This window comes from Megascapheus bottae, chromosome 29, assembly GCF_031878675.1.
Source record: "Megascapheus bottae isolate mThoBot1 chromosome 29, mThoBot2.hap1, whole genome shotgun sequence".
In the NCBI taxonomy this organism is placed as follows: Eukaryota; Metazoa; Chordata; class Mammalia; order Rodentia; family Geomyidae; genus Megascapheus; species Megascapheus bottae.
In genome coordinates this window covers 4,306,134-4,329,360 of record NC_143537.1, presented here as the reverse complement: position 1 = coordinate 4,329,360, position 23,227 = coordinate 4,306,134, and the positions used below count along the sequence as shown (strand labels likewise).

Sequence of the window (23,227 nt, the reverse complement as noted above, 5' to 3'; positions counted from 1 at the left end):
CTTTTAATTGACATGGATAAAGGAATAAGATCCTGCCATAGGGAATAGTAACAAATACACTCACACCTGTTATCAATCACTCCAAAGTGAACTGTGCACAAGAAGTCACTAAGAAAGAACCCTCAAATCAGAGGTCCTCCTTTTAAAATACTTCGTTCAATATTTCACTTGGCTTAAGAATAAGCTGCAATAAATACTTTCACCAAACTAGCAACAATGCCCCTCATCTACTCCTATATACAAAGCAACCAATGAGGCTAATAGATATGAACTAAAACAATGGGGCAAGACTAGAGCAGCATCAGGGTGGCTGGCTAAAGGACAGGAGAGCAAGGGCTGTGCTGCAGAGGCCAGGAAGCCCAAGGCAGCAAGACCAGATCACATCACAAAATCCAAAGGAGAGGACTTGAGAGAACTGTTCTCTTCCTGATGGCTTCATTCCATTTATGATTCACATAGAAATATACCCTATTTCTGCATTCCACCTGTCTACCATGAAAAGGCAGAAAGACAGAAATTAATACCCTCCAATAAAAAGTGACTAGTAATAGCAGTTATCAGCATTTTAAATGGAATCGTTATTCTATCTCATGTCAACAGCTCTGCAGCAGAGGGGCACATTTCCAAAATCTTGACAAGTATTTTAAATCCAGACATCAGGTTTTTCTAGTTACAATAGCACACTCAGGAAGCACTTACCTTCCTGACTATATATTGTCTTGGGTTTTAAACCCCCAGAGGGGAATGCTATATTCTACACTTAATTCTGAATAACCTTTTTCTTTTAAATAACTCATTGCTTTTATAAAGCAGATTATATATTTCAGTGGAGTTTTTCTATTATAACATTTTATTTGACTTTCATCGTCTTATAAGGAAGAGCAAGATGGCAATTATCCCAAGTTTATAGACAGAAGATGAAAAAGAATACTTTCCTAAGAACACATAGCTACTCAATACAAAAAATTAAGGTAAGAATCTGAATCTTCTGATGTAAAGGAAACAAACCTAATTTTTCAGATTCGCTTATTTTCAACAACAACAAAAAAGCAACAGTGATTTTTATTGTATAGCCTCCCTCTTAAATTGACTACTCAACCTAAATCATGGATCAAACATGAAGAAACCTTAAATAGAAGGTCTAGGACAATTACTGTTTAATCTTAGAAATTGTTTTTTTTAATTTCAATATATAGAGGGGTTACAGTTATATTCGCCAGATAGAGGGTGCATTACTTCTCACACATTGATATCCCTTCTTATGTTTTTGTCCCCATTTACCTCCCCCTACCCCCTACCCTCATTTTCCCCTCCTATTTCAAATAAACAAGTAAACATCTATATAATATACCAGGTAACAAAGTGGGATAATGTAACAATATGAGATGCACCAAAGGGCAACACAAGAGAAGGGAGAAAAACATAATACATAAAGAGTAACAATCACTTTTACTTAAAGTCTTGTTTCCATGTCCGGGAGGTCCATTAATTTGGCCTCATCCTATATGGTCTTCTGTATCTAGGGTTTGAGCTATTGTAATCCTCTGCTAGGAGAGTTTTAGATGTGTACTAATTATTACAGATGAGGGAAACCATTGAGCCTATGTTCCTTTAGGTCTGGCTTACTTCACTTAATATGAATTTTTCCAAGTCTTTCCATTTCCTTACAAATGGTGTGATGTTATTCTTTCTGATGGCGGCATAGAATCCCATTATGTATAAATACCACATCTTGTTGATCCACTCATCAACTGAGGGGCACCCTGGTTGGTTCTGTATCTTCGCTATGGTAAATAGTACTGCACTGAACATTGTTGTTCTAGTGGGTTTAGTATGTCCTTGTTTCTGGACCAATGGGTAAATGCTCAGTAGTGGAATTGCTGGGTCTATAGGGGAGCTCTATGATTAGCCTTTTGGGGAATCGTTATACTGCTTTCCATAGTAATTGAACAAGTCTGCACTCCCACCAACAGTGTAGTAGTGTTCCCTCCTGGTCACATCCCCACCAGCATCTGTTGTTGTTAGATTTCTTGATTATGGCCATTCTAACTGGAGTGAGGTGTATCTCAGAGTTTTTGCATTTCTTTTATGGCCAGAGATGTCGAGCATTTCTTCATGTGCCTAGAGATCGTTCTTATTTCTTCTTCAGAGAAGTCTCTCTTTAAGTTTTTGGCCCATCTTTTAATGGGATGGTTGTTTCTTTGGAGATTTGTTTTGGAGAGATTTAATTTTTTAGATATTTTAGATATGAGGCCTTTGTCTGTTGTATGGTTAGTAAAGATCTTATCCCAATCTGTGGGCTTTCTATTTAACTTGCTAGCTATGTCCTTTGCCATACAGAAGTTCTGCAATTTAATGAAGTCCCATTTGTCCAAGCTTTAAGTTGTTGTGTTTCTGTGTCTTCTGTGTGTCTGTGTGTTTCTGGGTTTTTATTAATAAAGTTTTGACCTGTGCCAAGGAGGACTCTCCTATTCCTTCTTGTAAAGTTTTTTGGGGGTATGCTTTTACCTCAAGGTCTTTGATCCATTTTGAATTAATCCTGGTGTGGGGTGACAAAGAAGGATCCAACTTTAGCTTTCTGCAGGTGCTTAACCAGTTCTGCCAGCACCACTTGTTGAAGAGGCTGTCTTTCTTCCATTATATTTTTTTGGCTCCCTTATCAAAGATTAGGTGGCCATAGGTCTGTGGGTTGATATCTGGGTCTTCAGTTTTATTCCTTTGGTCCTTAGGCCTGTTCTTGTGCCAGTACCAAGCTGTTTATCTTAAAAACTGTTTTAAAGGATAATGTAACCGATTACTAATAAAGTGGAATGATAGATCATTCCTCTGAGCAAGAATTTAATCTGGACTGATAAAGGTGGATTGTTAGTACAATGTTCTACTGAAAGGCTTAAAAACAAAAGGAAGAAAAGGACAATGTCATGGATTGAAGGTGGGTGGGATGATATTTACTGATGTGGACTTCAGGAGCTAATGGGATTAGATTAGACCATTACAGTTGGGTTTTCATGATGGGACTGTATGCATATAAAAAGAAAGGCACTCCACTGCTGTATCTGTGGGCCCATAGGAGGACATAACCAGGACCTCACCAAAAACCTAACCCTCCTGAGCCCCTGATCTTGGGCATCCAGCTCGAAGAGAACTAAGGACTGAAACATCTCTAGTATACCACCCCAACTATGGTATTCTGGAAGGGCACTCTGAGCAGGCTGAGAACAGTGCCGATAAATAGATGTCATCTGTGGCCACAGTACAAGCTAAGTGTGGCAGCAATTCCACACACCAAGTGATCCCTGTCATTATGTGAAATTGTGACTAAACAGTCAAAGTAAAGTCATTTTTCTATACTGTCTTCTAAAAGATATGACAACAAAAATCTAGCTCTTAGTAAGTTCTAATTACTGAAATACCACCAACCTCTAGCTTTTCAAAACACAGTTAATGAGGGGAGGGAAATGGGGACCAAGACATGAGCAAGGGTGTCAATGTTTGTGAAGTAATGTACCTTCTATCTGGTGAGTATAATGTAACCCTTCTATTAATTATAATAAAAATATATTTAAAAATAAATAAAACACAGTTAAATATATATATATGATAAATTAATTTAAAACTCTGCAAGTACCACTACTCTATTTAGAGGACTGTCTCAACATAACACTTCTCCATGAGATGACATATACTAGGGACAATACCTATGCATCCGCCAGATGAATCCAAAAACCACCAATACTCAGAAACCCTGCTCGGTGATGCCTTTCCACCTCAACAAAACACAGAAGCACTGGCTCTAACTTTGATAGTCTGAAGTATGACCACAGAGTAATATGCATTTTCTCCTTCATAATTTCACAGATCGATTTAGTCTATCCATGAAAAGCATGAGGTAGTAAGAAATTTACATTTTATGCCAAAACCAAATTTTTACTTAAGGAAAACTGTAAAGAATAAGGTTATTTACCTATCAAAGTAAGAATTTTCTTCATTTTTAAGCAAAGTTATTATAAATGTTTATCATATGAACTCAATAAGAAATCGAATTTAAAGTTTTAAGGAATAATAAAAGAACTCTATTTGTGACTCTTACCAAATATAATCGCAGATATTATATTTACATAAATGTATTTTTGAATTTCATATTGAAGTTAATATCAAAGTACTAGAGAATATATATTTGATTATATACATTATTCTAAACTCAGAAATATAGAATATATGATAGCTTCAGCTTCTGAAGAGCATTAATCATCAGAGTAGAGTATTTTAACTTAGCTAACATTGACTTTTTCTTCTTTTTGGCTAGACCTGGGGCTTAAGCTCAGGGACTGGGTACTATCCTTGAACTTTTTCAAGGCTAGAGCTCTATCACTTGAGCCACAGCACTACTTCTGGCTTTTTCCATGTAAGTGGTACCAAGGAATCAAACCCAAGGCTTTGTGCATGCTAGGCAAGCACTCTACCACTAAGCCACACTCCCAGACTGTAAAGTCAAGATTTTGAGCTCCAGAGAAAGAATTCTGTTAAGCAGTAAAGGCAAGGGATTTAAATCCTAACAGAGTAGAAGTCAAACTCTGCACCTTCCACTTTCTGACTGTAGAATCTGTAAGTCATCAGCAGTCAATCTGCTTCCTTATAATATGTGTACTTGCCACACATGTTGCCAGGTGGAATATCTGAGATGAGATGAGGTGAAAAAGAAGTGAGAACAGTAACGCACTCAAGATAAGAAGTCAATGGCAACCATTATTTAAGGAAAACAAGGAAACTTCTATATACAAATATATGTATAATTACATATTGTATGTAATTATAATATAGAATTATATATAATTGCACATTATACATTTATTATACAACTGCTTTCATGAGACATGTGGTAACTATTCCATGTATCTGTCCCCTTATTGGATACCTAGCTCCCAGAGGCAGATTTCACCTTTTTCCACATTTAATAAGGATCTTCATACATATTAGGTGCAGAATGATTTTTTGTACATGGAGTAAAGCTTAAGTGGCTATTATTTTTAAGCTATTATTTCCAATTATTCTATCTAAGAAGCAGAACTATGTAGCCCTGTATTCTGCTTCAATTATTTAGAAGTATTTAGGATGTATTACCCTCTGAAAACTTCCATCAAATACAATACTAAAAGGGGAATCTGTTCCCAGGAAAAATAGGCTGTGCTATGCTTTTCAGCTGGTAGTAGAGTTCAAACTCTCAAGGCAAGTACTGAGTTAATGTCTAACACAAATGAACTGCTATTTCATTTTAAGTACTGACAGTGTTCTTAGCAATCGGCTAAGAAGAAAGGCTGCAATGTTCTTTCAGATACAGGGACAGAACTGTTGGTTCTGGGCTCTAACCCCTGCTGCATAATTTACATTCAGAAGGTTATTTTCAAAGCCAAAAGAGCAAGGACTACAAAGGCTTCAAGTAAGAAATTTAGGAATTACTGTATCTAAAAGTCTTCACATTTTAAAACTGTCTTCACATGATAATAGGATTCTGAGTATAATGAAGAAAAGAAAGTCTTCACTTTTCCCCCTGGAAAATGTATTTTTCCCATGGGGAATGACCTGAACTAGTTTAAAGTTATGTTCTTAGATATTTCATGGGTTGCAGTTAACTACAGAGTGCTGAAGGAGTGGACATGTTTCTGGAATCCTGACTCAACTAAACTGAATCAAAGCAGAAGCTCTGAGTACCCCCTCACACCTGCTTCCGAAGCTGCATCCAGGGCTTACCTGGCCTAGACAAAGCTCAGCAAATCTCTGAAGGTGGGTGCTCAATTACAGCAGGAAGAGGCTACCTCCCGTCAGGTGATCTAACACCTGCCTGGAAAGCTAGAAGTGTTGACTGTGATCTAGAGCAGAAAACAAGGTGGTAAGTTTGCAGTAAGGAGGGAAAGAAGGAAGGTGAAGTGTACAGTAGAGACAAGAAAGGCTACCACAACCACTTAGGTAAGAGTTCTGACCAGCCATTTCAACTGTCTCCAACTTACTACTCTAGAAGGATCTTCTTCTCGCTAGGGTACTGTGCTCAGCGTTTGGAGTTCTTTACTTTCCCCTTCTCTGACCTGTGGCCTTAGGAATTGAATCCATTTCAAGTAGTGCCTATGCACTGATGTGATCCCCAGTGTTCATCTTGAGTACTGCCTGTGCTCTTTTGATATGGACATGTGGGCCATCTAATGCACCACTGCTAATACAGGACCCTTGAACATGTGCCCCACGTCAGCCATCCCAGCCAGTCAGAATCAACAGCAGCACCACCTACTTACTTCTGTTTTCCCCAACAACTTTCTAGTCAAAACAACTCTTCCCTGTCACTCCCAAAGGTCTTCCACGGGCACCTTTGTTCCCTAGCATTCATTCCCCACACTGCCAGACACAGGCATTTCCTTTTCTTTTGAAGAACAGCAACTTGCCACATCACAATTCTGAGGAAACATTTACTATGGTTTACCTCTGCTCCTAGAACCAACTCTTACTGTAGTCAAAAGTCCCTGCATCATCTGTTCCCTCCCAATGACCACTTTTCCTCCTCCTCCTCTATTCAAAATATACCAGTGCCTTGAGCATGGGAAGTCCCATTGGAACGGAGCCCATGAAGTCATTCTCTTTTCACTCTTAGGGAAAGGATTTTAAATAAAATTCACTGTGTACAAAGTTTCTCTTGGATGCTATATCATAATCTCTGGTTTGGTTCTTTGTACACTGTCCCTCTTTCTGTCCTGGGAGTCAGTCCTTCAAAAACCCTTGTCATTGCAAATTCCTCTCCTTATCTGGAAATTATGTTCCCATCTCCACACAGGATCCACTGCTTTTCCCTGTACAGGACTGACAGTGATCCACAATTAAATATTCCAGGATGCGTTCTGATTTGATTACTCATTCTAGTAAAAGGCCACATGGGGCTTCAACAAAACACTGCACAGTGGGAGAAGGGTTTGGTAATTCAAATCAAGATGATCCTGAAGACTTTGCATATATTTGTTTCCTCCATTAGTCTGCTCTCTGAACATACAATATTTACTGCCTCCATTGGTCTGCTCTCTATACATATATTTACTGCCCCTGTAGTATATCAGGCATCATATACATTTTGAAGGGTGACTCTCAGCAACTGTAGGTGAAAAGTACACCTTACTCCTGCAACCACTCATGATACTCATATGTCCAAATACACTTCAAATGAAAACCAGTATCTGCTCTAATGCAAATTGATCTGCAAACCTTCCTTTGTTCATAGTACACATATTACATTTTAATGTAGATCTGTTTCATTATCCCTGTACATGCTCTTTTCCACATCAAATTAGGTCTTATCCTTCTGTATCACAAGAGTAGACTATAGCACAGTATAAGCAACACAAACATTTGCCTCACATTACCAACTCAAAAGACACAAAATGACTGGGGAAAAAATCTTCAAAAATTTGTTTTTCCTTTTACCTTCATCCAAATTCCCCTCCATCCCCTTATTTCCTCATGACTGCTTTCAATTGTTAAAAGGAGCACATCATGGAGAGAGGAGGATGGATTTTTCTTCTACTCTATAAATACATACTACATAGACATATGTATATAAATATACATATTGCATAAGCAAATTTAATGTATCTTAAAATATAATTTATAAGAGGACAACACTTTTCCAAATGCAACTCAGCAATATGAATTTTTAAAGTAGGGTTGTTTCACAGTCATTGGGTGACTGAAAGGTGACTTTCACCCCCAACTACATTAGTTAGTCAGCAATTCAATTTTCTCAGAATCTGTAAGAGGGGGTAATAGCTGCAAATTGTCCTGACATATGCTACCAGCTGCTTCTGTAAAGCAACAGTTATACAACTTGCTCTCTCTCAGTTTGAAGCAGAAAGAAAAAAATTTTCTTTAACAGTTATTTTCCATTTTCAAGTTTGGAATTAAAAGTCTGAAACTGCCTCTGTGCACAGTACACAAAAGCCAGTTCACAAAAGCTACTCTGATACATAATTTTAACTGCTGACTCATTTTTTCACAATTTGACCACATTTTAATGTTTCCATGAAATTTTACACTACATCTGAAATAATACCGCATTTTTTTCAAGAACTGTTCAGATCCCTCACTTCATGAAGCCTAAAAATCATGCTGAGTGGTGTGTTCAGTGTATAAGGCAGGGAGTACTTGCCACAGGTCCAAGCAGGAGAAACAAGTTCCAGGAAATCAGAATGTGACTACTACAAAATAAGTGTCTTGATTCCTGTTCCTTCATTCAACAACAGAAATCTTGTACAGTAACATTCAACTCCACATGAGAAAACCATTCATATCAGGAAATCATTCTACCTTTAATTCATGCTATTTATCCAAACTCAACAACACCTGTGATTTTCATGGTATCCAGAGTGTCAGGCTTATGCTCTGTTCTTACAACTCAGTCTTACTCCCAAGGCATGGCCCACTGACTATCTTCTCCTGGGAAGACTTCCTCGAAATTCTTCAGCAGCCCATTCTCCAGCTCAGAATCATTTTAATATACTTTTATTCTAATAGAAGGGCTACATTATATTCACCAGATAGAAGATGCTTTACTTCACAAACATTGATACCCTTTCTCATGTCTTGGTCCCCATTTCCCTCCCCCGACCCCCGACCCTCATCTTGTTTTCCCCCCTTCCCTATCCAATTTCAAATAACCAAATACGCATTTATCCAATATATAGATAACAACGTGAAATACTGTAACCATATGAGATAGCCAAGGGACAGCAAAAGAGATGAGAGATAACATAGTACATTAAGGACAACAATCACTCATTATATGGCTTTTGTTTCTATATCCTGGAGGTCCTTTCATTTAGCATCATACTATATGGCCTTATGTATCTAAGTTTTGTTCTATTGGAAATCTCTGCTAGGAGAGCCCAAGGTTTCTACTGATTATGACAAATGAGGGAAACCATTGAGCCTATGTTCCTTTGAGTATGGCTTACTTCACTTAATATGATCTTTTCTAAATCTTTCCATATCCTTACAAATGGGCAATGTCGTTCTTTCTGACAGCAGCATAGAATTCCATTGTGTATAAATACCACATCTTGTTGATCCACTCATTAACTGAGGGGCATCTGGGTTGGTTCCATATCTTTGCTATAGTAAATAGTGCTGCAATGAACATCATTGTGATACTGGATGTGGTATGTCCTTGTTTCTAGACAACAGGGTAAATGCCAAGTAGTGGAATTGCTGGGTCATAGGGGAGCTCTATGTTAAGTCTTTTGAGGAACCACCTGTCAGGAAGGCTCTTTTCCTTTGTTTTGCAGAAACTGTTCTGTATTCAAACAGAACCCTACCTGTATTACTCACTTCTGGAAAGGATTGTACTGCACCACCTAGCAAAAACACTGAGAAACTTCAGCTTCCTGAACAACTAGCTGCAAAAAACTATGAAACGTAAGTAATATATTCCTTCGGCATTTGAAATGCTCATCAACTCCAGCCTTCACTCACTCTATTCATCAACAATACTTCCTATGCTATCTGGTCCCTTACCTCTTGGAAAGCTAATAACCTTTGCTTCCTCTCTTACCACTTGGACTCTTGGTGATTTCTTTCACATATCTTACATGCTAGCTTAAGCTCCCAGACTTAACAACAAAGAGGTTTTATTATAACAGTTCTAGGGTGGTGGGTGGGGGGAGGGTAATGGGTACCAAGACATGTGAAAGGGTATCAATGTATGTGAATTAATGCACCTTCTGTCAAATATCATGTAATCCTTTTATTAATTACAATAAAAATATATTAAAAAATAACAGTTCTAAACACTCATATATTTTGACCATATTCATTCTTTTTTAATCTCTGCTCCTCTTGTTCATTTCCGGTTGCGTACCAAGCTCATGATTAAAAATGAAATTAATGTCCCCTAAGATATATTCCTCTTTGTTATGGCTTGTATCTAAAATGTTGCCCCAAATCTATATGCTAAAGATTAGATTGCCTGCTGATATGCTTTTACAAAGTGGTGGGATCATGAAAACTTTGTTCTCACCAAAGGATCAACCTACTCATGTGTCCATAATTTGATGAGCTATTGGGAAGGGATAAAAACTTTCCAATATGAGCTGGGACTTAAGGTTGGTAAATGCATCCCTGAAATGTGTCCTTGTAAATGATGTTTGTTCTGCTCTCTTCTCTCTCCTATTTCTCTTCTATCTCTGCTCTCCAGTCTTCACTTCTCTTTCTTCTTCTTCCACTTCTCTCCTTTTTCTCTTCTCTCTCTCTCTCCTGCCTACTTAACGTGAATAAATAGCTTCCTCCTCCACATACTCCTGCTACCATGATGTTCTGCTTCTCACCAAAGCAGACTGAAACTTCTGAAACTATATTCCAAAACAAATGTTGCCACCATTAAGCTGATTTTCTTAGGTATTTTGCCATAGAGCTAGAAGGCTAGCACATTCTTTCACTAGCTATTTTTTCATATATTTTTATTGTAATTAATAGAAGGGTTACATTATATTCACCAGATAGAAGATGCATTACTTCACAAACATTGATACCCTTTCTCATGTCTTGGTCCCCATTTCCCTCCCCCCACCCCCGCCCCTCATCTTGTTTTCCCCACTTCCTTATCTATCCGATTTCAAATAACTAAATAAGCATATATACAATATATCAGATAACAAGATGAAATACTATAACAATATAAGATAGCAGAGGGACAGCAAAAGAGATGAGAGATAACATAGTACATTAAAGACAACAATCACTCATTATATGGCTTTTGTTTCTATATCCTGGAGGTCCTTTCATGTGGTGTCATACTATGTGGCCTTGTGTATCTAGGTTTTGCTCTATTGGAAATCTCTGCTAGGAGAGCCCAAGGTATCTACTGATTATGACAAATGAGGGAAACCACTGAGCCTATGTTTCTTTGAGTCTGGCTTACTTCACTTAATATGATTTTTTCTAAGTCTTTCCATATCCTTACAAATAGGGCAATGTCATTCTTTCTGACAGCAGCATAGAATTCCATTGTGTATAAATACCCCATCTTGTTGATCCACTCATCAACTGAGGGGCATCTGGGTTGGTTCCATATCTTTGCTATAGTAAATAGTGCTTCGCTAGCTATTTTCTTTACCACTGCTTGCAATACTTCATTGATATTATCTCAGAGGCACACTCTGACTCAACTTTCAGATATTAATGATTCTTTTATTTCTTTACACAAATACAATTTTCTATTGTCATTCAACTCTTCTACTCAGTAATCTTTAGTAGTTCTCTATTTCATCCAATAATAGGCCAAAATTTCTCCTGAACCAGGAAACAGAAACTTAAGTCTCTGAGCTAGCTAATTAAACTTCTAAATTTCAAAATCACCATCTATGCATATGTGTGGACATTTATATAGTAATATTCAAATGGTAAAAGATTCTTTATAATCTTTTCTATTCACCTAATGAATTATTCACATCATCATATAATCTTCTACTCCTTGGTTATGATTCCCACTGTGATCTCATTAACAATTCGTTATGGATCCCATTTCTTCTAAGTTTCTCTTCTTTCTACTTAGGATGTTTTTTTCATACCAGTAACCTTATGTTTGACCTAATTTTGAAACTATTTTCTGACCCTGATCGAGAGCTCAGACATCAAAAAGATATTCACCATCTTTCTAGAAACTGGCTTTGGTTTAACCCTAAAATGAGTAAATAGGTGTTCTTCATGAACTGCACTCAAAGCTTACTTGCTACTTAAAGCAAGACCTCAAAAAACATCACAACTCATAAAATCAATAATATCACAGAGTTCTTTTGTAAAGAACTTCAAGCATTTACATATATGAAATGAAACTGATGTGCAGTCAAAATGACAGAAACAGATGGTTCTGCCATCACTTAATATGACACTTGTTTCTCCAGGCTGGTGAACAGAAGGAACCAGTTGTAGAAGGTGAAAAGGGTCTTGCAATTTAGAACCCACTGAAGTATAAAATGCCACCAAACTTGTCTCAAATTAAAACACATTTTAGTTTCTTCATTTGAAATCCTATACTGGGTAAGATTAAAAATCTCATAACTACCCAGATTTAAACTCTGAGCTTCTGATCATCGGAGGCCTGAAAATACTGGTTTGTGATGAACAGGTCTTAGGGAAACAGAAGGGGCATTTCAAATTCAAGATAAAACTATATCCATTGAAAATCTATATAACTGTCCAAACAAGAGTTTTCAAGATAAAATATCCAATTTATTTTAAAGTAAGATGTCTTAAATGTTCATATTCACCAAGTTTCACCAACTTACATATTCCTTTATTTATCAGTGATTTATTGATAAGAAATAATACAGTATAATGAACAGAGCACAATATCTGGTATTGTATACCTTGGGTTTCCTTTCCTACCTCCCCTACTTGTTGATTCTGTAGATCTATAGTCCTGGAATAGAAGCCTGGCTTTATAAGATTCACTTTTCTCTCCTGAATAAAAGTAAAGGCTGTCATGAAGCAGAATGTAGCATGTAAGTCCAGACAGTATTTGGCATTTTCTGAGCAACTAAGCATAAACTCACCTCCTTCACTCACGTTCCTTCTCCTGCCATGTCCTATTATGTATGTTGAGAACAGTTCAACTCCAAAGTTCAGAGTGTGAAAAAATTCAAACTTTATACTTAATGCTATGAATATTATCTCTCAGCCCAGAAAGCAGAATCACAATTCTGCCATGCTTTGGTGTCACTACTTTTCATCATTCAGACTGCAGCTTAAATTTTGCACCCAAGAAAAGTCTAAACTTCCTGCCTACTAGCACATGGTGAATATTAATCCTTAGTGTCCATTCTTTCTTTTCACAGTGTGTATCAATACTTCACTACCTAAATATAAGTCTGTATGTGTGTGTGTGTGTGTGTGTGTGTGTGTGTGTGTGTGTGTGTGTGTTTGTGTGTGTGTCTAAGAGGCCTGGAAACACATTTTTCTTGGTACATCTATCTGGCAATCCTCCTTGGAGCTTCCTCACTCATTTCTGTGTCCATCTTTATATGGTTCTCTTCCCTCTGTCCTTCTCTCTTCTCTAAAAAGATATCCAGTCCTTAGATTGATGGCTCACAGTCATTGGTAATCATCTCATGCTAACTGCATCTGCTATGACTTTTTCCAATAAGGTTTCAGTCACAAGTACAGGATTAACACTGGAAAGCACTAAGGAAAGCTTAGCACCCTTTTGAAGTAACCAAGCAAAAATATAAGCCAAAATGAATCTAACCATGATAGCTTTCTTTTGTTTTCTACTTTCAATATTACCCATGTGATTAGTAATAACATAACTCACTAATTTGTAATTTCCTTCTATCTATAGTTGGTTCCAGCTGGAAATGGAAGTGATGGGTTGTGCTCTGGCTTAGTGAATTAACCCTATTTTTGATCAACTTTCCATACAATCTAACTAAAAGTGCCTATATTATAGCAAATTTGATAATTAAATGATACTTTAAGAGCCTGGAGAAACTGGTAATACACTAAACAGTGATCTACTGGATGGGACCCAAAAGGTGATTAATGTTATCTACCAATCATGCCCAAGTCCTGGAGTGCTAAAGCACTCCAGTTCTTGTATCTGGGTCAGACTTGATCAACGTCCAAAATAAATTAAAAATATAGAAAACATTTTTATCGAGATCATCCATTCAGCCCTTAAGAACAACTGAAGTTTGCACTGCTAATTCTGATGAACTAACAAAAAAGAGCATAATGAAAATATACGCGCAGTCTAAAAGATGAATTTTCCACAGAGGAATAGGGGTAGCATATTCTCAACATCTACTAGCTTAACAATGGAAACTCTAAATGCAAAGACAGCCTCACCTATTTAACAATATCTAATGTTTACATAGACAATTGTTATTGTTTCAAGTTTAGTCTCCCATTTATAGCTAAGCCCAAAACTGCATTTTTTCCATTCTTTAAGAGAGTAAGACTCACTTGAGTCTACTATATTCTGTCACTTCTTTTTGTAGGAAGTAAAAATATGAAGTACTTAGCTCTAAACAAGAAGGAAATTGTTATGTAATGGCCAGTGTTATCATCTTTTGGTGCATTACTTGTTGAATCATTAATAAACAGGCGAATCTTCTCAAGGGACCTGTCTTTGGCAAATTGTGCACAGGCAGTATTTGGAAGAAAGGCAAGCCCCTAACAATGAGGAGAGATGAAGTCCTAAAGGACAAGTTGAATTTTTTCAAATACTCTTACTGTATCAATCATTAATATTTCTTCAATTATTTAAGAAACACTTTTTGCTGATGGCAACGTGAGAAAATTCCCAATAGTTGATTTTAGTGATTACAGTAACACTTCCATTTAACTAAGCAAGAATATCTATCTGTTGTTTCATATGTGTGCCCATGGACAAAACCCACGGCTAAAGCATTTCTCATTTTTTTCTAACTAAAAATTTCCATAGACGAGTCAGAGCCAGAACTCAAAAGAAAGGAGGGAAGTGAGTCAGAAAGTCTTTGAAACAAGCCATATATTTTTAAGTACCTAGTTTCCTCTTCCATAGTAACAGAAAACAGTTTTATCCCCATAATATCATATAATACTATATGCAAAACTAATAGCATAAGTACAAGCACGGCAATATATGCCTGAAGTCCTAGCTACTTAAGAGGGCTAAAGTAGGACTATCACTCAAGGCCAGAGCTCAGTTCTACTCCAGAAAACAAAGTCAGACCTCTGTATCTTTACAAATAATATGGAGGGAGGGAACTGTGCAGTATTTTGTTAATTCTAGAAACATTTCCTCCGCATTTCCACATCCTGTCTTTATATTTCACGCCCATCTGTGTGGTTAAGCAGTACCTACTAGACCACAGGATACAAGGCTCAGATTGGATCACACTTTTTAAATCTGGAACTTGCCTTTCTCATCAGGAGTTGCTCATCCTCATTGTTTCTAAGGAACCCAAGGCTTAGATTTCACTGTATACACCATTGGTATACAGACCAATAAGATAACGCAAATTCATTTCTGCTTTACTGTCACATGACTACTGACACAGTAGCTTGTTGCATCCCTCGTAGCAAACTGCCAGCTGTCCACACATGGTGAAAGGGAGGAGCGCATAGTACTCAGTAGCAGCCAGCATGATTTCTTATCCTCAACTCTTCGTTTACCTCCCAGTAAGACTACACCCTTTAGTTATTCAGTAAATATCATATTTAACAACTCTGCATACCCAGGGATGCACAAACAATATTTTTGTTGCTGTTATTTTGGTTTTTTTGTTTTTGGTTGGTTGTGGGGCTTGAACTCAGCCTGGCTGTTGTCTCTGAACTCTTTAGCTCAAGGCTACTGCCCTACCCCTTGAGCCACAGCACCACTTCCACAAACAATATTTTTGTGAGAAAGCATGAATGTTTTTTCCTCCCATTAACAAACAATGCATTAAAAACTGGTTTCTTTAAGTTCTAATGGTAACATCAATTCATAGTAAAACAAGGTGCATATGACTGAAAACCTACAAAGCTTTACTCAAAGCCACTCAACATTTATTACTGGACTGCAGCATTTTCACATTCCCTGACCAGTATAAAAGAACAAGTTCTGTAGGACCTGACTGCAAGGACTGTAAAATGTTGACAGAGAGTACTGGGGATATATGTCTGTTTGTCTGTCTGTCTGTCTGTCTGTGTCTGTCTGTCTGTCTGTCTCTCTCTCTCTCTCTCTCTCTCTCTCTCTCTCTCTCTCTCTCTCTCTCTCTCTCTGTCTGTCTTTGTCTCACTCTCTCTGTCTTTGTCTCCCTGTCTCTGTCCCAATGTGGGAAAAACACCCTTCAGAAAGATTCATTTGTAAAAAAAAAAAAAAGAAAGATTCATTTGTTCACATATTTCTGTTTTGTGTTGTTGTTTTGTTTTACAATGGAGGCATCACTACACCGGCATGACTAATGTAAATCATTGGCCACCAGTGTTCACCCCACTTTTCATTCCTTCCAGCATCCCAAAGGCTGAGGGAAATGGGCGAATATCCTAAGCCTATAATCATGCCTTCCACTTCTTGGTGTCTAGCCCCTATTCTGATTCTTGCCAGGGACTCAGACACAAATTATTTCATAGATCATTATCATGCAATTCTGCACCTTAATAGTTCACAGGCCTTAATGTTAACGTCCAGGGGCTGTAGAAGCAATCTAACAGGAAACAGGAATAGAAACCAAACATAATTCATTATATAACAGGATCACAATATGCTTCCGGCACTCTTGTCAATTATGAGCTGATCCATCTCTTCGTATGTTTACCAAGAGTTGGATGTGTGTGTTCGTTTGTTCCTACTGTTTCTATGGGCAGAACTTGTTAAAGACACCAAAGCGTTCAACTATCATATAAGCTACTGAAATATAAGTTAAATGAAAGTATTTTTCTATGACCATCTAGTTGGATATTTTGAAAAGATGCTCTCAACATGATCAGCATCAAATATTACTCTTGTGTTAGGTATGACTGAAGGCAAATGGAATCACAAAAATTTTATATGGAATGAGGAATCGGGCTTTTCACAATTATTTTACAATTCTTACTTTACAGATCAAGACTGTAGAAACAGAACAAGGAATTCTTCTGGAACACAAGAATTACAGGTATTGTTTGATCACAAAAATGATATAAAACTCCAGTAAATGGAATTCCCTTTACAGAAAGGCCTCAGATCAGCAAACAAATATACATTTAATGTTGTTAGGCATGTTTTCATTTTTGTAAGTCACTCTCTAACTGGCTTTTCAAGTTAAACCATGGTTTCTAATCATACTGGGCAAAGATGACTTGCACAATTTTCTAAACCTAACCAAATTTCACTTTCTTCTGCTACACTACTTCTCAAAGGGAAAACCCCTAAGAAGAATGTTTAATAGGAAATTTCCCCAGACCATGACCACAATGCTTCAAGTACAAAGGTAACAAGGCTATCAACCTTCATGGAATACAATTTCATTTGAGTTCAATTTCCTTTTAACCCTGTTATCATCCCCTGACATTGGCACCACTTGGGGAGGAAGTTACTCACTACATAGTTCATGCAGATATAATTTATGGCAATTTAAACTGAGTCAAGAAGTTAATAACTTTGAAGTAATGCATGTACCTCATACTGAGTTTAATCGGTGTTTATTAAAAGATGTATTACTTATGCCTTCTTGCCCTTCATGTACCCTCATTTAAAAACAAGTTTATCAGAAATCAAGTAACAGCTGTTTGGTGTTCTTACATATTCTTTAAATTGGGAGCTTTTCTAAAACAAATGGTTTAAATAAGAACTTAAATGGTTAAGTAAAAAGTATACACTAGCTCACCTCAACACCTCCAGGTACACTGTAGACATAAAGCACACTTCCTGCACTCTGAAACGGGGAAATGATACACTGTGAGGCCTCTGGGACTCCTCACAAACATGAATATTCGGCACCAAGGACAGAACCTTCAGCACATCAAATTAAATCCAAACTAAAGAAGGGCTTATCATTTTAACTTACTTGTAGCACCCCCAAACTTCTCTTCCCTGCTGTGTAAAATGACTCTACATCCCCACCCAATGCACTTCTACCTAGTTAGCACAAACTCTGTATACCTGAGTGTGCAAACCAAGGATTCCCTTTGCTGAGACTCCATGGTGAGCAGCCTGGGCCAGGCACTTGTAAAAGCCATGAAACCACTCATTTCAAAGGTAATCAGGGACAACCCTAATGTTCAATTCAAGTTCTAGAAAAATGTGTTCTAAACAATTAACCAGAATTGTTTGGTGGTATTTTCAGTCCAACCGAAGCTAGCACAAGTGACAGCAGAAATACACTGTCTTACTTCATCTGGCAGTGGTGAAGTGAGAGGTTTGGACTCAGCAACAGTGGCTCAAGATTTCAAGCAGCAGCAGCAGCAGCAGCAGCAGCAGCAGCATGTTTCTTGCTCTCCCCTAATTCTCTGCTTTTCTGAGTAACAACCATGTATAAAGTTAGAGGCCTATGTGTGTGGTCCCCAGCGCTTATAGATCCAGTCAAAAGGGCATCCCTAGCATGCTCATGGCAGTCACCTTGACTGCCCTATCCTGTTTCGGTCCCATGCTTATGCTCCTGGTAAAGAACTCCAGGACACCTTCTCAGCATTTCAGAGTATGAACATCTACAGTATTCCTTTCAGAAACCAATGGGGGTGGAAGATGTATGTTTAAGAATAAAAGAATGGAGGGTACCAGTGATTCACACCTGTAATCCTAGCTACTCAGGAGGCTGAGGAGATCTTCACACTCAGTCCAGGCATGCAAATCCCATGAGACTCTTATCTCCAATTAACCATGAGAAAACTGGAAGTGGCACTGTGGCTCAAGGAGGAAATCGATAGCCTTGAGCTGAAGAGCTCAGGGACAGCACGCAGGCCCTGAGTTCAAGCCCACCACTGTAAAAAAAAAAAAATGTTCTGCTTGAAAATGTTCTGCCATCTGCAAGCTCCAAGGTCAAATTTAGGGCTTGTTCTACCATCTATGACTCATAGCTTGCAGACTTAGTTCAAGAATTCAAAATCCTCTTTGTAAGGCACTGAGTATAGGGCTTGACACAAAGTGGATGGGCAATCGTTGATAATTATTACTTGGATTAAACAAAGGAAACAAGATGAATTCTAAATCTCAACCCAAAAGAAGAGACTTGAAAAATATCAAAAATCACAATTATATATAATCATATACTATATATGTATGTATATATACATGTGTGTATATATATTGTATTAACAAAATATACCATCACAGCAAACGAACAAATGACCACATATTCTTTAAGACATTTCAAATAAGACTTAGTGAAACTTTGAAATCTTAATTATATTGTTAGATGGAATATGTTGAAGTATTTCAACTCATTTACAAAAACTGCACAATCTTTTCTGAAAAATCATCTGGTGAGTTGGGACACTGAAACATCCATATGTTATTTATTTTTTTACCTGTGTAGCCTGGATATGTTTATCATTGTGTAATATATTTTACCTAAGCAGTGAAAAGGTTAGCATGTATGCCAAACCCATGTTGCATTTTTGCTTACTAAGAACAAATTTTAAAATTTGGGAATGCATGATTCATTTGGTCTTAACCTCCCACCAATAATAACTACAGACAATATTCAGACACTTATAGTAAGCACTGCAGTTGTATATAAATATATACACATGCTTTCATTTTTACAAAACTGTGTTAAATAGGATTGTTCTCATTGTACAGGTTAAGAAACGAAAGTTCAGAGATTAAAATAGGCTTTTTCAAGGGAGAGGGCATTTTTCTCTATTTTAAAGAAGATTCTAGATTTGCAAATACCATATTCAATAATTAGAGAAAGTATAACAAACTGTTCCTGCTTTCTCCATAATTAACAGCAGGACCTTTTCCTACCATGCTGATATGATTACAGTAATTACCATACTAACAAGAATAAAGCACGCTGCAAGTACAGGAGATTTCATCAACCTAAACTTCTCCTAGAACTCTCATGAGTGCTCCTTACAGCACCTTCCACTTTTCACATCTGAGTTGCCTTCATGTAGTTCTTCCCTATAATCAATATACTTCCAGCCACTCAGTTTCTCATTACCACAGTTTTGTTTAACCATGAGACTTTCGAGAAGTACAAGGCAAAATGGCTTACAAATTCTTTTAAAGAGAGTTATTGAAAGCATCATTTCAATTCCAAAAAACCCATTAGCACCCATTAAGTTCTTGATCCAAGAACTTAAACAATAGCATAAGGACCTAGGCCCTCCCCTAATTTTAGCTATACTTGCCTTGATGCCAACTTCACTGTTGAGAGGAAGATCGTTATAGGCACAGGCTTCCAAGCTCAAATCCAATTGGAAAAGTATACATAACTGTTTCCATAACAGCCCAGAAAACTCAAGCAAAAAGAGCTGGGATATGGCTCAAGTAACAGAACACTCACCTAACAAATGTGAGAAATGAGTTCAAACCCAATGCCAATAAAATTAATGAATTAAATAGAAAGCTGCATTGGGTGTATTAATCATGATATCTTTATAAGTGTTACATAATCTTTCCATAGGCTGGAATAAGCTACTTCTACAGAAGGTACAGTTTTCAAGTTTCTTGGGTATTTTGACTCAACTTTCCCCATCTCATAACTCAGCATTTCATTTTGGCCCATTCAGTATCCTTATTCAGCATATCTGAATTCCAATCAACACCTCAAGAAGCCAAGGACTGGTTCTGATACTCTGGTATTATCTTTTCTCCGGTTCATTATGAATCTTGTGTTCTTGCTCTGAGATATTCTCCCCAGAGACCACTTTTCAGCCATCTTAAAAGTCTAGGAACCATAGGACGTGGTTGTAGCCAAGTGTCTGTGATAGCAGACACATATACCCCCTGTCATTGTAACAAGGCCCCTGGAGCAATCCTGAGACAGAGACCAACTGTATCATCTGTGACCTTCACCTCAATACACCTATGACTAGTTTAATAATGCATACCTCTTTTCTTCCTGCCCCAATTTCTTCTATTTAAATGTGAAGCAAACATCTATAAAAAAAAAAAGTTGAAAAACATACTTTATATACAGTGTGCCTCATGCCATATTATTTAAATCTCCTGTCTCTCAGCATCACCATCATTCAACTCTTTATCTGATTTATTGGGGAAGGTGGCTGGACCTGATGTGTGGAACCCAGGTGTTTGGGCCTGGAGCCTAAAACTCCTGTAGCCTCTGAACCTGACAAATGAAGAATGCATCTGTATTTTTCTTCCAAGAATTCATTACACACACATGTACAAAAAAATTGTAATGTATTAAAATTACAAAATAGAATAAATCCTTATCCCAAGCAAGATGAAGTAAAATAGGAATTTAAACCATCCTCTTGGCTTTTGAGACGCTCAAACTTTTTACACTGTACATAAATCTGTTGGTCTAAGAAACTTTTTTCCTGTTTAACATTCAGGAGAAAGGCAATGTTCATGCCTATTTGTCAAGAAATAACAGTATGAATGAGAGTCACATTTGAATAACAAGAATGGACTAGACTTGAGAGAATAGAACAGGCCCAGACAGCTTCAATTCTCCATCTTAAAATTACTTACTATTGTTGGGAATAATAGAACATCAAAAGGATAAATTCAAAGCTCAAATTAGTTCCTGTCCTCACAGGAGAAGCTGCTGCCTGATTCTGATCTGTCTTTCATGTGTTGTTCTCACTCAAACTTACAATTTCAAGGCTAGACTGTCATTCCAATGTGCAAAGGATTGTTGGCATTAATGAAAGTTATATTTAGAAACCCTTCAACTGTGAGACAGAGTTTAATATTAACTTGTGAATTATGAGGTCACAACAAGAACATATTGACTGAAGTTCCAAAACTGTGTAAATTACCTGTGTTGGTGATCACAGGCTTTACACTGGTTTTGCTTAAGTTAAAAGGAGATGTTTGTTCATTATATCTGCAAGTGAGAGTGGCATATTGCATTCCAGTAAGGAACAATCCCAAGTATCAATTACTTTAAAAAAAGAATTAAGGCCCCCCTCCTCTTTCTTCCCTGTCCCTTCTACTCTCCAGTTATTTTGTGTAACAGACTTAAGCACTAAGCCTTCTCAAAATTATGAATTCTTCTCAAACTCTTGATTAAGTTTCTCTCAATTCGCTCAATAAGAGTGTCCATCTCTTCCCTGCTGAGACCCTTACTAACGCAGTATGTCTTTAATTACTAGTTGTTTACATCAATAATTTTTCTCTAATGTAATTTCCATATTCATGGTAGCTTAACTTAGAATTAAGACATGTCTTAGTTTGTCAGGACAACTAACAGATAAGCAGCAAAAACACCCCTTACATGTTATTTAAAGTATCATAAAGAGGCATAATATGGCCAAGTAATGCCTTTGACCTCTGACATTCATGTTCTTCACCTGTTCAATAAAAAACTTACAGAGGTTTTAGAAAGCCTTGACAAAGGAAGCTACTCAGTTACTCTTAGCGATATTGCTATTTTTTGTAATATTGCTGTTTTGGGCAGCTTCTTGAAACTTCAGTACATATGTGGGTGCTGTCTTAACAATCATCACTGTCTAGGGGATTTTTACAGAAAGGAGAGTTGATTCGCCCTATCAACAGGATCCAAAAGCCATCCATAAACAACAGGAATCAAAAGCCGGGATCAATAGGATCCAAAAGCCAAAAAAGCTAAGGCATAAATTTTGTTCACAAAACATACTCTTCATAGAAAAAAAAACGAATCAAAGTTTTATCTTCAATGAAGTGCTCATATTAAACTCAGGAGAACAGTTAATACAATTCCTTAATTATCTTTTATGCTTAGAAAGAAAATGTTGATTAAGTTGTTCTGCTTGCACATTCTTTCTTTGGCCATCACACATTTAGGTGTGAATAAAACTGCTAACATATGAAGTTCAGCATCTAACATGAGACTTATTCACAAAGACAGACAATTTTTCTATGGCTCACTCAATAAACATTGAGTTAAGCTCAAGAGTCTCCATCTTTTCTCCAAGAATTAAAAAAAAAACTTTTGGCAGGAATACTAAATCATAAAAGAGCTCAAAACAAAATAACAACTCTGGGTTGTTCTTCAAATTCCATGTCTAAAAATAATTTCTAATCAACTACTGCTTACACGTGACCTTAAAATGAGCCTAATCAACCCAACCCTTACATCCAAAAAACATGGTAACAAAAAAGTTATATGACCTTCATCAACTTCCTTTCCCTATCTAGTGTCAATTCCTCATTAAGATGTTAGAAACAGTACATTAGGCAAAGGCTAAAAGAACAGAACAAAACAAAATACACCAGCTATAATGCACAGTAAGTAGAAAAGCATTATAATTGCTAAGTATGATAATACATATTTATTATAGATATATATTATCTGCCTACTTAACACTCTCATTTAGAAAATTTGATCTGTCCTACAATACAAAGCAGTTATATGTAGTATCAATCACTTTTGTGTGCTCCTTCATTTTCTGAACTCAAGGTTTTAGAATATTTGTTAGGCAGGCACTCTCACCACTGAGCCACATCTCAGGCCTATTTCTTCCTGAGAGAGAGAGAGAGAGAGAGAGAGAGAGAGAGAGAGGGAGGGAGGGAGGGAGGGAGGGAGGGAGGGAGGGAGGGAGGGAGGGAGGGAGGGAGGGAGGGAGAGAGAGAGAGAGA

General features: G+C 37.2%; 1 long non-coding RNA gene across 7 annotated transcripts in view; it reads right to left on the bottom strand.

The window, feature by feature from the left end:
- Window positions 1-23,227, bottom strand: part of LOC150044548 (uncharacterized) — a 604,944-nt gene that overhangs the window by 575,170 nt on the left and 6,547 nt on the right. Inside the window, exon 1 of one of the 7 annotated variants that reach the window (XR_016533091.1) lies at window positions 21,262-21,314. The exons of the other annotated variants lie outside the window; for them this stretch is intronic. This is a non-coding gene — a long non-coding RNA (uncharacterized LOC150044548). Of the gene's footprint in view, window positions 1-21,261; window positions 21,315-23,227 lie in introns of those variants that run through there. 7 annotated transcript variants of the gene reach the window in all.